This window comes from Salvelinus alpinus, chromosome 30 (genome assembly GCF_045679555.1).
Source record: "Salvelinus alpinus chromosome 30, SLU_Salpinus.1, whole genome shotgun sequence".
Lineage (NCBI taxonomy): Eukaryota > Metazoa > Chordata > Actinopteri > Salmoniformes > Salmonidae > Salvelinus > Salvelinus alpinus.
Window position 1 is genome coordinate 1,796,393 of NC_092115.1, and position 19,273 is coordinate 1,815,665.

Consider the following 19,273-nt stretch of genomic DNA (forward strand, 5'->3'; position numbering starts at 1 on the left):
AGATATTAGAGGTAGAAATGCTACTAGTGGTAATGATAGTAATATTAGAGGTAGAAATGATACTAGTGGTAATGGTATTAATATTAGAGGTAGAAATGATACTAGTGGTAATGGTAGTAATATTAGAGGTAGAAATTATACTAGTGGTAATGGTATTAATATTAGAGGTAGAAATGTTACTAGTGGTAATGATAGTAATATTAGAGGTAGAAATGATACTAGTGGTAATGGTAGTAATATTAGAGGTATAAATGATACTAGTGGTAATGGTAGTAATATTAGAGGTAGAACTGCTACTAGTGGTAATGGTAGTAGTAGAGCTATTAGAGGTAGAAATGCTACTAGTGGTAATGGTAGTAATATTAGAGGTAGAAATTATACTAGTGGTAATGGTAGTAATATTAGAGGTAGAAATGCTACTAGTGGTAATGGTAGTAATATTAGAGGTAGAAATGTTACTAGTGGTAATGGTAGTAATATTAGAGGTAGAAATGATACTAGTGGTAATGGTAGTAATATTAGAGGTAGAAATGATACTAGTGGTAATGGCAGTAGAGATATTAGAGGTAGAAATGCTACTAGTGGTAATGGTAGTATAGATATTAGAGGTAGAAATGATACTAGTGGTAATGGTAGTAATATTAGAGGGAGAAATGATACTAGTGGTAATGGTAGTAATATTAGAGGTAGAAATGATACTAGTGGTAATGGTAGTAATATTAGAGGTAGAAATTATACTAGTGGTAATGGCAGTAGAGATATTAGAGGTAGAAATGATACTAGTGGTAATGATAGTAATATTAGAGGTAGAAATGATACTAGTGGTAATGATAGTAATATTAGAGGTAGAAAAGATACTAGTGGTAATGGTAGTAATATTAGAGGTAGAAATGATACTAGTGGTAATGGCAGTAGAGATATTAGAGGTAGAAATGCTACTAGTGGTAATGGTAGTATAGATATTAGAGGTAGAAATTATACTAGTGGTAATGGCAGTAGAGATATTAGAGGTAGAAATGATACTAGTGGTAATGATAGTAATATTAGAGGTAGAAATGATACTAGTGGTAATGATAGTAATATTAGAGGTAGAAAAGATACTAGTGGTAATGGTAGTAATATTAGAGGTAGAAATGATACTAGTGGTAATGGCAGTAGAGATATTAGAGGTAGAAATGCTACTAGTGGTAATGGTAGTATAGATATTAGAGGTAGAAATGATACTAGTGGTAATGGTAGTAATATTAGAGGGAGAAATTATACTAGTGGTAATGGTAGTAATATTAGAGGTAGAAATGATACTAGTGGTAATGGTAGTAATATTAGAGGTAGAAATGATACTAGTGGTAATGGTAGTAATATTAGAGGTAGAAATGATACTAGTGGCAATGGTAGTAATATTAGAGGTAGAAATGATACTAGTGGTAATGGCAGTAGAGATATTAGAGGTAGAAATGCTACTAGTGGTAATGGCAGTAGAGATATTAGAGGTAGAACTGCTACTAGTGGTAATGGTAGTAATATTAGAGGTAGAAATGATACTAGTGGTAATGGTAGTAATATTAGAGGTAGAAATGATACTAGTGGTAATGGCAGTAGAGATATTAGAGGTAGAAATGCTACTAGTGGTAATGGTAGTAATATTAGAGGTAGAAATGATTCTAGTGGCAATGGTAGTAATATTAGAGGTAGAAATTATACTAGTGGTAATGGTAGTAATATTAGAGGTAGAAATGATACTAGTGGTAATGGTAGTAATATTAGAAGTAGACATGATACTAGTGGTAATGGTAGTAATATGGTAGTAATATTAGAGGTAGAAATGATACTAGTGGTAATGATAGTAGTAGAGACATTAGAGGTAGAAATGCTACTAGTAGTAATGGTAGTAGTAGAGATATTAGAGGTAGAAATGATACTAGTGGTAAAGGTAGTAATATTAGAGGTAGAAATGATACTAGTGGTAATGGTAGTAATATTAGAGGTAGAAATGCTACTAGTGGTAATGGTAGTAGAGATATTAGAGGTAGAAATGATACTAGTGGTAATGGTAGTAATATTAGAGGTAGAAATGATACTAGTGGTAATGGTAGTAATATTAGAGGTAGAACTGCTACTAGTGGTAATGGTAGTAGTAGAGCTATTAGAGGTAGAAATGCTACTAGTGGTAATGGTAGTAATATTAGAGGTAGAAATGATACTAGTGGTAATGGTAGTAATATTAGAGGTAGAAATGATACTAGTGGTAATGGTAGTAATATTAGAGGTAGAAATGTTACTAGTGGTAATGGTAGTAATATTAGAGGTAGAAATGATACTAGTGGTAATGGTAGTAATATTAGAGGTAGAAATGATACTAGTGGTAATGGCAGTAGAGATATTAGAGGTAGAAATGCTACTAGTGGTAATGGTAGTATAGATATTAGAGGTAGAAATGATACTAGTGGTAATGGTAGTAATATTAGAGGGAGAAATGATACTAGTGGTAATGGTAGTAATATTAGAGGTAGAAATGATACCAGTGGTAATGGTAGTAATATTAGAGGTAGAAATGATACTAGTGGTAATGGTAGTAATATTAGAGGTAGAAATGATACTAGTGGTAATGGCAGTAGAGATATTAGAGGTAGAAATGATACTAGTGGTAATGATAGTAATATTAGAGGTAGAAATGATACTAGTGGTAATGATAGTAATATTAGAGGTAGAAATTATACTAGTGGTAATGGTAGTAATATTAGAGGTAGAAATGATACTAGTGGTAATGGCAGTAGAGATATTAGAGGTAGAAATGCTACTAGTGGTAATGGTAGTATAGATATTAGAGGTAGAAATGATACTAGTGGTAATGGTAGTAATATTAGAGGGAGAAATGATACTAGTGGTAATGGTAGTAATATTAGAGGTAGAAATGATACTAGTGGTAATGGTAGTAATATTAGAGGTAGAAATGATACTAGTGGTAATGGTAGTAATATTAGAGGTAGAAATGATACTAGTGGCAATGGTAGTAATATTAGAGGTAGAAATGATACTAGTGGTAATGATAGTAATATTAGAGGTAGAAATGATACTAGTGGTAATGGTAGTAATATTAGAGGTAGAAATGATACTAGTGGTAATGGTAGTAGAGATATTAGAGGTAGAAATGCTACTAGTGGTAATGGTAGTAATATTAGAGGTAGAAATGATACTAGTGGTAATGGTAGTAATATTAGAGGTATAAATGATACAAGTGGTAATGGTATTAATATTAGAGGTAGAAATTATACTAGTGGTAATGATAGTAATATTAGAGGTAGAAATGCTACTAGTGGTAATGGTGAAAGTAGAGATATTAGAGGTAGAAATGCTACTAGTGGTAATAGTAGTAGAGATATTAGAGGTAGAAATTATACTAGTGGTAATGGTAGTAATATTAGAGGTAGAAATGATACTAGTGGTAATGGTAGTAGAGATATTAGAGGTAGAAATGCTACTAGTGGTAATGGTGAAAGTAGAGATATTAGAGGTAGAAATGCTACTAGTGGTAATAGTAGTAGAGATATTAGAGGTAGAAATTATACTAGTGGTAATGGTAGTAATATTAGAGGTAGAAATGATACTAGTGGTAATGGTAGTAGAGATATTAGAGGTAGAAATGCTACTAGTGGTAATGGTGAAAGTAGAGATATTAGAGGTAGAAATGCTACTAGTGGTAATAGTAGTAGAGATATTAGAGGTAGAAATTATACTAGTGGTAATGGTAGTAATATTAGAGGTAGAAATGATACTAGTGGTAATGGTAGTAGAGATATTAGAGGTAGAAATGCTACTAGTGGTAATGGTAGTAATATTAGAGGGAGAAATGATACTAGTGGTAATGGTGGTAGTAGAGATATTAGAGGTAGAAATTATACTAGTGGTAATGGTAGTAGAGATATTAGAGGTAGAAATGCTACTAGTGGTAATGGCAGTAGAGATATTAGAGGTATAAATGATATTAGTGGTAATGGTAGTAATATTAGAGGTAGAAATGCTACTAGTGGTAATGGTAGTAGAGATATTAGAGGTAGAAATGATACTAGTGGTAATGGTAGTAATATTAGAGGTAGAAATGATACTAGTGGTAATGGCAGTAATATTAGAGGTATAAATGATACTAGTGGTAATGGTAATATAGATATTAGAGGTAGAAATGATACTAGTGGTAATGGTAGTAATATTAGAGGTAGAAATGATACTAGTGGTAATGGCAGTAATATTAGAGGTAGAAAAAATACTAGTGGTAATGGCAGTAGAGATATTAGAGGTAGAAATGATACTAGTGGTAATGGTAGTAATATTAGAGGTAGAAATGATACTAGTGGTAATGGTAGTAATATTAGAGGTAGAAATGATACTAGTGGTAATGGTAGTAATATTAGAGGTAGAAATGTTACTAGTGGTAATGATAGTAATATTAGAGGTAGAAATGATACTAGTGGTAATGGTAGTAATATGGTAGTAATATTAGAGGTAGAAATGATACTAGTGGTAATGATAGTAGTAGAGACATTAGAGGTAGAAATGCTACTAGTGGTAATGGTAGTAGTAGAGATATTAGAGGTAGAAATGATACTAGTGGTAACATTAGTAGTAGAGATATTAGAGGTATAAATGATACTAGTGTTAATGGTAGTAGTAGAGATATTAGAGGTAGAAATGATACTAGTGGTAATGGTAGTAGTAGAAATATTAGAGGTAGAAATGCTACTAGTGGTAATGGTAGTAGAGATATTAGAGGTAGAAATGATACTAGTGTTAATGGTAGTATAATAGATATTAGAGGTAGAAATGCTACTAGTGGTAATGGTAGTAGTAGAGATATTAGAGGTAGAAATGATACTAGTGGTAATGATAGTAATATCAGATGTAGAAATGCTACTAGTGGTAATGGTAGTAATATTAGAGGTAGAAATGATACTAGTGGTAAAGGTAGTAATATTAGAGGTAGAAATGCTACTAGTGGGAATGATAGTAATATTAGAGGTAGAAATGATACTAGTGGTAATGGTAGTAATATTAGAGGTAGAAATGATACTAGTGGTAATGGTAGTAATATTAGAGGTAGAAATGATACTAGTGGTAATGGTAGTAATATTAGACGTAGAAATGTTACTAGTGGTAATGATAGTAATATTAGAGGTAGAAATGATACTAGTGGTAATGGTAGTAATATGGTAGTAATATTAGAGGTAGAAATGATACTAGTGGTAATGATAGTAGTAGAGACATTAGAGGTACAAATGCTACTAGTGGTAATGATAGTAGTAGAGATATTAGAGGTAGAAATGATACTAGTGGTAACATTAGTAGTAGAGATATTAGAGGTATAAATGATACTAGTGTTAATGGTAGTAGTAGAGATATTAGAGGTAGAAATGATACTAGTGGTAATGGTAGTAGTAGAAATATTAGAGGTAGAAATGCTACTAGTGGTAATGGTAGTAGAGATATTAGAGGTAGAAATGATACTAGTGGTAATGGTAGTAATATTAGAGGTAGAAATGATACTAGTGGTAATGGTATTAATATTAGAGGTAGAAATGATACTAGTGGTAATGGTAGTAATATTAGAGGTAGAAATGATACTAGTGGTAATGGTAGTAATATTAGAGGTAGAAATGCTACTAGTGGTAATGGTATTAATATTAGAGGTAGAAATGATACTAGTGGTAATGGTAGTAATATTAGAGGTAGAAATGATACTAGTGGTAATGGTAGTAATATTAGAGGTAGAAATGATACTAGTGGTAATGGTAGTAATATCAGATGTAGAAATGCTACTAGTGTTAATGATAGTAATATTAGAGGTAGAAATGCTACTAGTGTTAATGGTAGTAATATTAGAGGTAGAAATGATACTAGTGGTAATGGTAGTAATATTAGAGGTAGAAATGATACTAGTGGTAATGATAGTAATATTAGAGGTAGAAATTATACTAGTGGTAATGATAGTAATATTAGAGGTAGAAATTATACTAGTGGTAATGGTAGTAATATTAGAGGTAGAAATTATACTAGTGGTAATGATAGTAATATTAGAGGTAGAAATTATACTAGTGGTAATGATAGTAATATTAGAGGTATAAATGATACTAGTGGTAATGGCAGTAATATTAGAGGTATAAATGATACTAGTGGTAATGGTAATATAGATATTAGAGGTAGAAATGATACTAGTGGTAATGGTAGTAATATTAGAGGTAGAAATGATACTAGTGGTAATGGTAGTAGAGATATTAGAGGTAGAAATGATACTAGTTTTAATGGTGAAAGTAGAGATATTAGAGGTAGAAATGCTACTAGTGGTAATAGTAGTAGAGATATTAGAGGTAGAAATTATACTAGTGGTAATGGTAGTAATATTAGAGGTAGAAATGATACTAGTGGTAATGGTAGTAGAGATATTAGAGGTAGAAATGTTACTAGTGGTAATGGTGAAAGTAGAGATATTAGAGGTAGAAATGCTACTAGTGGTAATAGTAGTAGAGATATTAGAGGTAGAAATTATACTAGTGGTAATGGTAGTAATATTAGAGGTAGAAATGATACTAGTGGTAATGGTAGTAGAGATATTAGAGGTAGAAATGCTACTAGTGGTAATGGTAGTAATATTAGAGGGAGAAATGATACTAGTGGTAATGGTGGTAGTAGAGATATTAGAGGTAGAAATTATACTAGTGGTAATGGTAGTAGAGATATTAGAGGTAGAAATGCTACTAGTGGTAATGGCAGTAGAGATATTAGAGGTATAAATGATATTAGTGGTAATGGTAGTAATATTAGAGGTAGAAATGCTACTAGTGGTAATGGTAGTAGAGATATTAGAGGTAGAAATGATACTAGTGGTAATGGTAGTAATATTAGAGGTAGAAATGATACTAGTGGTAATGGCAGTAATATTAGAGGTATAAATGATACTAGTGGTAATGGTAATATAGATATTAGAGGTAGAAATGATACTAGTGGTAATGGTAGTAATATTAGAGGTAGAAATGATACTAGTGGTAATGGCAGTAATATTAGAGGTAGAAAAAATACTAGTGGTAATGGCAGTAGAGATATTAGAGGTAGAAATGATACTAGTGGTAATGGTAGTAATATTAGAGGTAGAAATGATACTAGTGGTAATGGTAGTAATATTAGAGGTAGAAATGATACTAGTGGTAATGGTAGTAATATTAGAGGTAGAAATGTTACTAGTGGTAATGATAGTAATATTAGAGGTAGAAATGATACTAGTGGTAATGGTAGTAATATGGTAGTAATATTAGAGGTAGAAATGATACTAGTGGTAATGATAGTAGTAGAGACATTAGAGGTAGAAATGCTACTAGTGGTAATGGTAGTAGTAGAGATATTAGAGGTAGAAATGATACTAGTGGTAACATTAGTAGTAGAGATATTAGAGGTATAAATGATACTAGTGTTAATGGTAGTAGTAGAGATATTAGAGGTAGAAATGATACTAGTGGTAATGGTAGTAGTAGAAATATTAGAGGTAGAAATGCTACTAGTGGTAATGGTAGTAGAGATATTAGAGGTAGAAATGATACTAGTGTTAATGGTAGTATAATAGATATTAGAGGTAGAAATGCTACTAGTGGTAATGGTAGTAGTAGAGATATTAGAGGTAGAAATGATACTAGTGGTAATGATAGTAATATCAGATGTAGAAATGCTACTAGTGGTAATGGTAGTAATATTAGAGGTAGAAATGATACTAGTGGTAAAGGTAGTAATATTAGAGGTAGAAATGCTACTAGTGGGAATGATAGTAATATTAGAGGTAGAAATGATACTAGTGGTAATGGTAGTAATATTAGAGGTAGAAATGATACTAGTGGTAATGGTAGTAATATTAGAGGTAGAAATGATACTAGTGGTAATGGTAGTAATATTAGACGTAGAAATGTTACTAGTGGTAATGATAGTAATATTAGAGGTAGAAATGATACTAGTGGTAATGGTAGTAATATGGTAGTAATATTAGAGGTAGAAATGATACTAGTGGTAATGATAGTAGTAGAGACATTAGAGGTAGAAATGCTACTAGTGGTAATGATAGTAGTAGAGATATTAGAGGTAGAAATGATACTAGTGGTAACATTAGTAGTAGAGATATTAGAGGTATAAATGATACTAGTGTTAATGGTAGTAGTAGAGATATTAGAGGTAGAAATGATACTAGTGGTAATGGTAGTAGTAGAAATATTAGAGGTAGAAATGCTACTAGTGGTAATGGTAGTAGAGATATTAGAGGTAGAAATGATGATATACTAGTGGTAATGGTAGTAATATTAGAGGTAGAAATGATACTAGTGGTAATGGTATTAATATTAGAGGTAGAAATGCTACTAGTGGTAATGGTAGTAATATTAGAGGTAGAAATGATACTAGTGGTAATGGTAGTAATATTAGAGGTAGAAATGCTACTAGTGGTAATGATAGTAATATTAGAGGTAGAAATGATACTAGTGGTAATGGTAGTAATATTAGAGGTAGAAATGATACTAGTGGTAATGGTAGTAATATTAGAGGTAGAAATGATACTAGTGGTAATGGTAGTAATATTAGACGTAGAAATGTTACTAGTGGTAATGATAGTAATATTAGAGGTAGAAATGATACTAGTGTGTAGATGGTAGTAATATTAGAGGTAGAAATGATACTAGTGGTAATGATAGTAGTAGAGACATTAGAGGTAGAAATGCTACTAGTGGTAATAGTAGTAGAGATATTAGAGGTAGAAATTATACTAGTGGTAATGGTAGTAATATTAGAGGTAGAAATGATACTAGTGGTAATGGTAGTAGAGATATTAGAGGTAGAAATGTTACTAGTGGTAATGGTAGTAGAGATATTAGAGGTAGAAATGCTACTAGTGGTAATAGTAGTAGAGATATTAGAGGTAGAAATTATACTAGTGGTAATGGTAGTAATATTAGAGGTAGAAATGATACTAGTGGTAATGGTAGTAGAGATATTAGAGGTAGAAATGCTACTAGTGGTAATGGTAGTAATATTAGAGGGAGAAATGATACTAGTGGTAATGGTGGTAGTAGAGATATTAGAGGTAGAAATTATACTAGTGGTAATGGTAGTAGAGATATTAGAGGTAGAAATGCTACTAGTGGTAATGGCAGTAGAGATATTAGAGGTATAAATGATATTAGTGGTAATGGTAGTAATATTAGAGGTAGAAATGCTACTAGTGGTAATGGTAGTAGAGATATTAGAGGTAGAAATGATACTAGTGGTAATGGTAGTAATATTAGAGGTAGAAATGATACTAGTGGTAATGGCAGTAATATTAGAGGTATAAATGATACTAGTGGTAATGGTAATATAGATATTAGAGGTAGAAATGATACTAGTGGTAATGGTAGTAATATTAGAGGTAGAAATGATACTAGTGGTAATGGCAGTAATATTAGAGGTAGAAAAAATACTAGTGGTAATGGCAGTAGAGATATTAGAGGTAGAAATGATACTAGTGGTAATGGTAGTAATATTAGAGGTAGAAATGATACTAGTGGTAATGGTAGTAATATTAGAGGTAGAAATGATACTAGTGGTAATGGTAGTAATATTAGAGGTAGAAATGTTACTAGTGGTAATGATAGTAATATTAGAGGTAGAAATGATACTAGTGGTAATGGTAGTAATATGGTAGTAATATTAGAGGTAGAAATGATACTAGTGGTAATGATAGTAGTAGAGACATTAGAGGTAGAAATGCTACTAGTGGTAATGGTAGTAGTAGAGATATTAGAGGTAGAAATGATACTAGTGGTAACATTAGTAGTAGAGATATTAGAGGTATAAATGATACTAGTGTTAATGGTAGTAGTAGAGATATTAGAGGTAGAAATGATACTAGTGGTAATGGTAGTAGTAGAAATATTAGAGGTAGAAATGCTACTAGTGGTAATGGTAGTAGAGATATTAGAGGTAGAAATGATACTAGTGTTAATGGTAGTATAATAGATATTAGAGGTAGAAATGCTACTAGTGGTAATGGTAGTAGTAGAGATATTAGAGGTAGAAATGATACTAGTGGTAATGATAGTAATATCAGATGTAGAAATGCTACTAGTGGTAATGGTAGTAATATTAGAGGTAGAAATGATACTAGTGGTAAAGGTAGTAATATTAGAGGTAGAAATGCTACTAGTGGGAATGATAGTAATATTAGAGGTAGAAATGATACTAGTGGTAATGGTAGTAATATTAGAGGTAGAAATGATACTAGTGGTAATGGTAGTAATATTAGAGGTAGAAATGATACTAGTGGTAATGGTAGTAATATTAGACGTAGAAATGTTACTAGTGGTAATGATAGTAATATTAGAGGTAGAAATGATACTAGTGGTAATGGTAGTAATATGGTAGTAATATTAGAGGTAGAAATGATACTAGTGGTAATGATAGTAGTAGAGACATTAGAGGTAGAAATGCTACTAGTGGTAATGATAGTAGTAGAGATATTAGAGGTAGAAATGATACTAGTGGTAACATTAGTAGTAGAGATATTAGAGGTATAAATGATACTAGTGTTAATGGTAGTAGTAGAGATATTAGAGGTAGAAATGATACTAGTGGTAATGGTAGTAGTAGAAATATTAGAGGTAGAAATGCTACTAGTGGTAATGGTAGTAGAGATATTAGAGGTAGAAATGATACTAGTGGTAATGGTAGTAATATTAGAGGTAGAAATGATACTAGTGGTAATGGTATTAATATTAGAGGTAGAAATGATACTAGTGGTAATGGTAGTAATATTAGAGGTAGAAATGATACTAGTGGTAATGGTAGTAATATTAGAGGTAGAAATGCTACTAGTGGTAATGGTATTAATATTAGAGGTAGAAATGATACTAGTGGTAATGGTAGTAATATTAGAGGTAGAAATGATACTAGTGGTAATGGTAGTAATATTAGAGGTAGAAATGATACTAGTGGTAATGGTAGTAATATCAGATGTAGAAATGCTACTAGTGTTAATGATAGTAATATTAGAGGTAGAAATGCTACTAGTGTTAATGGTAGTAATATTAGAGGTAGAAATGATACTAGTGGTAATGGTAGTAATATTAGAGGTAGAAATGATACTAGTGGTAATGATAGTAATATTAGAGGTAGAAATTATACTAGTGGTAATGATAGTAATATTAGAGGTAGAAATGATACTAGTGGTAATGGTAGTAATATTAGAGGTAGAAATTATACTAGTGGTAATGATAGTAATATTAGAGGTAGAAATTATACTAGTGGTAATGATAGTAATATTAGAGGTAGAAATTATACTAGTGGTAATGGCAGTAATATTAGAGGTATAAATGATACTAGTGGTAATGGTAATATAGATATTAGAGGTAGAAATGATACTAGTGGTAATGGTAGTAATATTAGAGGTAGAAATGATACTAGTGGTAATGGCAGTAATATTAGAGGTAGAAAAAATACTAGTGGTAATGGCAGTAGAGATATTAGAGGTAGAAATGATACTAGTGGTAATGGTAGTAATATTAGAGGTAGAAATGATACTAGTGGTAATGGTAGTAATATTAGAGGTAGAAATGTTACTAGTGGTAATGATAGTAATATTAGAGGTAGAAATGATACTAGTGGTAATGGTAGTAATATGGTAGTAATATTAGAGGTAGAAATGATACTAGTGGTAATGATAGTAGTAGAGACATTAGAGGTAGAAATGCTACTAGTGGTAATGGTAGTAGTAGAGATATTAGAGGTAGAAATGATACTAGTGGTAACATTAGTAGTAGAGATATTAGAGGTATAAATGATACTAGTGTTAATGGTAGTAGTAGAGATATTAGAGGTAGAAATGCTACTAGTGGTAATGGTAGTAGAGATATTAGAGGTAGAAATGATACTAGTGTTAATGGTAGTATAATAGATATTAGAGGTAGAAATGCTACTAGTGGTAATGGTAGTAGTAGAGATATTAGAGGTAGAAATGATACTAGTGGTAATGATAGTAATATCAGATGTAGAAATGCTACTAGTGGTAATGGTAGTAATATTAGAGGTAGAAATGATACTAGTGGTAAAGGTAGTAATATTAGAGGTAGAAATGCTACTAGTGGGAATGATAGTAATATTAGAGGTAGAAATGATACTAGTGGTAATGGTAGTAATATTAGAGGTAGAAATGATACTAGTGGTAATGGTAGTAATATTAGAGGTAGAAATGATACTAGTGGTAATGGTAGTAATATTAGACGTAGAAATGTTACTAGTGGTAATGATAGTAATATTAGAGGTAGAAATGATACTAGTGGTAATGGTAGTAATATGGTAGTAATATTAGAGGTAGAAATGATACTAGTGGTAATGATAGTAGTAGAGACATTAGAGGTAGAAATGCTACTAGTGGTAATGATAGTAGTAGAGATATTAGAGGTAGAAATGATACTAGTGGTAACATTAGTAGTAGAGATATTAGAGGTATAAATGATACTAGTGTTAATGGTAGTAGTAGAGATATTAGAGGTAGAAATGATACTAGTGGTAATGGTAGTAGTAGAAATATTAGAGGTAGAAATGCTACTAGTGGTAATGGTAGTAGAGATATTAGAGGTAGAAATGATACTAGTGGTAATGGTAGTAATATTAGAGGTAGAAATGATACTAGTGGTAATGGTATTAATATTAGAGGTAGAAATGATACTAGTGGTAATGGTAGTAATATTAGAGGTAGAAATGATACTAGTGGTAATGGTAGTAATATTAGAGGTAGAAATGCTACTAGTGGTAATGGTATTAATATTAGAGGTAGAAATGATACTAGTGGTAATGGTAGTAATATTAGAGGTAGAAATGATACTAGTGGTAATGGTAGTAATATTAGAGGTAGAAATGATACTAGTGGTAATGGTAGTAATATCAGATGTAGAAATGCTACTAGTGTTAATGATAGTAATATTAGAGGTAGAAATGCTACTAGTGTTAATGGTAGTAATATTAGAGGTAGAAATGATACTAGTGGTAATGGTAGTAATATTAGAGGTAGAAATGATACTAGTGGTAATGATAGTAATATTAGAGGTAGAAATTATACTAGTGGTAATGATAGTAATATTAGAGGTAGAAATGATACTAGTGGTAATGGTAGTAATATTAGAGGTAGAAATTATACTAGTGGTAATGATAGTAATATTAGAGGTAGAAATTATACTAGTGGTAATGATAGTAATATTAGAGGTAGAAATTATACTAGTGGTAATGGCAGTAATATTAGAGGTATAAATGATACTAGTGGTAATGGTAATATAGATATTAGAGGTAGAAATGATACTAGTGGTAATGGTAGTAATATTAGAGGTAGAAATGATACTAGTGGTAATGGCAGTAATATTAGAGGTAGAAAAAATACTAGTGGTAATGGCAGTAGAGATATTAGAGGTAGAAATGATACTAGTGGTAATGGTAGTAATATTAGAGGTAGAAATGATACTAGTGGTAATGGTAGTAATATTAGAGGTAGAAATGATACTAGTGGTAATGGTAGTAATATTAGAGGTAGAAATGTTACTAGTGGTAATGATAGTAATATTAGAGGTAGAAATGATACTAGTGGTAATGGTAGTAATATGGTAGTAATATTAGAGGTAGAAATGATACTAGTGGTAATGATAGTAGTAGAGACATTAGAGGTAGAAATGCTACTAGTGGTAATGGTAGTAGTAGAGATATTAGAGGTAGAAATGATACTAGTGGTAACATTAGTAGTAGAGATATTAGAGGTATAAATGATACTAGTGTTAATGGTAGTAGTAGAGATATTAGAGGTAGAAATGATACTAGTGGTAATGGTAGTAGTAGAAATATTAGAGGTAGAAATGCTACTAGTGGTAATGGTAGTAGAGATATTAGAGGTAGAAATGATACTAGTGTTAATGGTAGTATAATAGATATTAGAGGTAGAAATGCTACTAGTGGTAATGGTAGTAGTAGAGATATTAGAGGTAGAAATGATACTAGTGGTAATGATAGTAATATCAGATGTAGAAATGATACTAGTGGTAAAGGTAGTAATATTAGAGGTAGAAATGCTACTAGTGGGAATGATAGTAATATTAGAGGTAGAAATGATACTAGTGGTAATGGTAGTAATATTAGAGGTAGAAATGATACTAGTGGTAATGGTAGTAATATTAGAGGTAGAAATGATACTAGTGGTAATGGTAGTAATATTAGACGTAGAAATGTTACTAGTGGTAATGATAGTAATATTAGAGGTAGAAATGATACTAGTGGTAATGGTAGTAATATGGTAGTAATATTAGAGGTAGAAATGATACTAGTGGTAATGATAGTAGTAGAGACATTAGAGGTAGAAATGCTACTAGTGGTAATGATAGTAGTAGAGATATTAGAGGTAGAAATGATACTAGTGGTAACATTAGTAGTAGAGATATTAGAGGTATAAATGATACTAGTGTTAATGGTAGTAGTAGAGATATTAGAGGTAGAAATGATACTAGTGGTAATGGTAGTAGTAGAAATATTAGAGGTAGAAATGCTACTAGTGGTAATGGTAGTAGAGATATTAGAGGTAGAAATGATACTAGTGGTAATGGTAGTAATATTAGAGGTAGAAATGATACTAGTGGTAATGGTATTAATATTAGAGGTAGAAATGATACTAGTGGTAATGGTAGTAATATTAGAGGTAGAAATGATACTAGTGGTAATGGTAGTAATATTAGAGGTAGAAATGCTACTAGTGGTAATGGTATTAATATTAGAGGTAGAAATGATACTAGTGGTAATGGTAGTAATATTAGAGGTAGAAATGATACTAGTGGTAATGGTAGTAATATTAGAGGTAGAAATGATACTAGTGGTAATGGTAGTAATATCAGATGTAGAAATGCTACTAGTGTTAATGATAGTAATATTAGAGGTAGAAATGCTACTAGTGTTAATGGTAGTAATATTAGAGGTAGAAATGATACTAGTGGTAATGGTAGTAATATTAGAGGTAGAAATGATACTAGTGGTAATGATAGTAATATTAGAGGTAGAAATTATACTAGTGGTAATGATAGTAATATTAGAGGTAGAAATGATACTAGTGGTAATGGTAGTAATATTAGAGGTAGAAATTATACTAGTGGTAATGATAGTAATATTAGAGGTAGAAATTATACTAGTGGTAATGATAGTAATATTAGAGGTAGAAATTATACTAGTGGTAATGGCAGTAATATTAGAGGTATAAATGATACTAGTGGTAATGGTAATATAGATATTAGAGGTAGAAATGATACTAGTGGTAATGGTAGTAATATTAGAGGTAGAAATGATACTAGTGGTAATGGCAGTAATATTAGAGGTAGAAAAAATACTAGTGGTAATGGCAGTAGAGATATTAGAGGTAGAAATGATACTAGTGGTAATGGTAGTAATATTAGAGGTAGAAATGATACTAGTGGTAATGGTAGTAATATTAGAGGTAGAAATGATACTAGTGGTAATGGTAGTAATATTAGAGGTAGAAATGTTACTAGTGGTAATGATAGTAATATTAGAGGTAGAAATGATACTAGTGGTAATGGTAGTAATATGGTAGTAATATTAGAGGTAGAAATGATACTAGTGGTAATGATAGTAGTAGAGACATTAGAGGTAGAAATGCTACTAGTGGTAATGGTAGTAGTAGAGATATTAGAGGTAGAAATGATACTAGTGGTAACATTAGTAGTAGAGATATTAGAGGTATAAATGATACTAGTGTTAATGGTAGTAGTAGAGATATTAGAGGTAGAAATGATACTAGTGGTAATGGTAGTAGTAGAAATATTAGAGGTAGAAATGCTACTAGTGGTAATGGTAGTAGAGATATTAGAGGTAGAAATGATACTAGTGTTAATGGTAGTATAATAGATATTAGAGGTAGAAATGCTACTAGTGGTAATGGTAGTAGTAGAGATATTAGAGGTAGAAATGATACTAGTGGTAATGATAGTAATATCAGATGTAGAAATGCTACTAGTGGTAATGGTAGTAATATTAGAGGTAGAAATGATACTAGTGGTAAAGGTAGTAATATTAGAGGTAGAAATGCTACTAGTGGGAATGATAGTAATATTAGAGGTAGAAATGATACTAGTGGTAATGGTAGTAATATTAGAGGTAGAAATGATACTAGTGGTAATGGTAGTAATATTAGAGGTAGAAATGATACTAGTGGTAATGGTAGTAATATTAGACGTAGAAATGTTACTAGTGGTAATGATAGTAATATTAGAGGTAGAAATGATACTAGTGGTAATGGTAGTAATATTAGAGGTAGAAATTATACTAGTGGTAATGGTAGTAATATTAGAGGTAGAAATGATACTAGTGGTAATGGCAGTAGAGATATTAGAGGTAGAAATGCTACTAGTGGTAATGGTAGTATAGATATTAGAGGTAGAAATGATACTAGTGGTAATGGTAGTAATATTAGAGGGAGAAATGATACTAGTGGTAATGGTAGTAATATTAGAGGTAGAAATGATACTAGTGGTAATGGTAGTAATATTAGAGGTAGAAATGATACTAGTGGTAATGGTAGTAATATTAGAGGTAGAAATGATACTAGTGGCAATGGTAGTAATATTAGAGGTAGAAATGATACTAGTGGTAATGATAGTAATATTAGAGGTAGAAATGATACTAGTGGTAATGGTAGTAATATTAGAGGTAGAAATGATACTAGTGGTAATGGTAGTAGAGATATTAGAGGTAGAAATGCTACTAGTGGTAATGGTAGTAATATTAGAGGTAGAAATGATACTAGTGGTAATGGTAGTAATATTAGAGGTATAAATGATACAAGTGGTAATGGTATTAATATTAGAGGTAGAAATTATACTAGTGGTAATGATAGTAATATTAGAGGTAGAAATGCTACTAGTGGTAATGGTGAAAGTAGAGATATTAGAGGTAGAAATGCTACTAGTGGTAATAGTAGTAGAGATATTAGAGGTAGAAATTATACTAGTGGTAATGGTAGTAATATTAGAGGTAGAAATGATACTAGTGGTAATGGTAGTAGAGATATTAGAGGTAGAAATGCTACTAGTGGTAATGGTGAAAGTAGAGATATTAGAGGTAGAAATGCTACTAGTGGTAATAGTAGTAGAGATATTAGAGGTAGAAATTATACTAGTGGTAATGGTAGTAATATTAGAGGTAGAAATGATACTAGTGGTAATGGTAGTAGAGATATTAGAGGTAGAAATGCTACTAGTGGTAATGGTGAAAGTAGAGATATTAGAGGTAGAAATGCTACTAGTGGTAATAGTAGTAGAGATATTAGAGGTAGAAATTATACTAGTGGTAATGGTAGTAATATTAGAGGTAGAAATGATACTAGTGGTAATGGTAGTAGAGATATTAGAGGTAGAAATGCTACTAGTGGTAATGGTAGTAATATTAGAGGGAGAAATGATACTAGTGGTAATGGTGGTAGTAGAGATATTAGAGGTAGAAATTATACTAGTGGTAATGGTAGTAGAGATATTAGAGGTAGAAATGCTACTAGTGGTAATGGCAGTAGAGATATTAGAGGTATAAATGATATTAGTGGTAATGGTAGTAATATTAGAGGTAGAAATGCTACTAGTGGTAATGGTAGTAGAGATATTAGAGGTAGAAATGATACTAGTGGTAATGGTAGTAATATTAGAGGTAGAAATGATACTAGTGGTAATGGCAGTAATATTAGAGGTATAAATGATACTAGTGGTAATGGTAATATAGATATTAGAGGTAGAAATGATACTAGTGGTAATGGTAGTAATATTAGAGGTAGAAATGATACTAGTGGTAATGGCAGTAATATTAGAGGTAGAAAAAATACTAGTGGTAATGGCAGTAGAGATATTAGAGGTAGAAATGATACTAGTGGTAATGGTAGTAATATTAGAGGTAGAAATGATACTAGTGGTAATGGTAGTAATATTAGAGGTAGAAATGATACTAGTGGTAATGGTAGTAATATTAGAGGTAGAAATGTTACTAGTGGTAATGATAGTAATATTAGAGGTAGAAATGATACTAGTGGTAATGGTAGTAATATGGTAGTAATATTAGAGGTAGAAATGATACTAGTGGTAATGATAGTAGTAGAGACATTAGAGGTAGAAATGCTACTAGTGGTAATGGTAGTAGTAGAGATATTAGAGGTAGAAATGATACTAGTGGTAACATTAGTAGTAGAGATATTAGAGGTATAAATGATACTAGTGTTAATGGTAGTAGTAGAGATATTAGAGGTAGAAATGATACTAGTGGTAATGGTAGTAGTAGAAATATTAGAGGTAGAAATGCTACTAGTGGTAATGGTAGTAGAGATATTAGAGGTAGAAATGATACTAGTGTTAATGGTAGTATAATAGATATTAGAGGTAGAAATGCTACTAGTGGTAATGGTAGTAGTAGAGATATTAGAGGTAGAAATGATACTAGTGGTAATGATAGTAATATCAGATGTAGAAATGCTACTAGTGGTAATGGTAGTAATATTAGAGGTAGAAATGATACTAGTGGTAAAGGTAGTAATATTAGAGGTAGAAATGCTACTAGTGGGAATGATAGTAATATTAGAGGTAGAAATGATACTAGTGGTAATGGTAGTAATATTAGAGGTAGAAATGATACTAGTGGTAATGGTAGTAATATTAGAGGTAGAAATGATACTAGTGGTAATGGTAGTAATATTAGACGTAGAAATGTTACTAGTGGTAATGATAGTAATATTAGAGGTAGAAATGATACTAGTGGTAATGGTAGTAATATGGTAGTAATATTAGAGGTAGAAATGATACTAGTGGTAATGATAGTAGTAGAGACATTAGAGGTAGAAATGCTACTAGTGGTAATGATAGTAGTAGAGATATTAGAGGTAGAAATTATACTAGTGGTAACATTAGTAGTAGAGATATTAGAGGTATAAATGATACTAGTGTTAATGGTAGTAGTAGAGATATTAGAGGTAGAAATGATACTAGTGGTAATGGTAGTAGTAGAAATATTAGAGGTAGAAATGCTACTAGTGGTAATGGTAGTAGAGATATTAGAGGTAGAAATTATACTAGTGGTAATGGTAGTAATATTAGAGGTAGAAATGATACTAGTGGTAATGGTATTAATATTAGAGGTAGAAATGATACTAGTGGTAATGGTAGTAATATTAGAGGTAGAAATGATACTAGTGGTAATGGTAGTA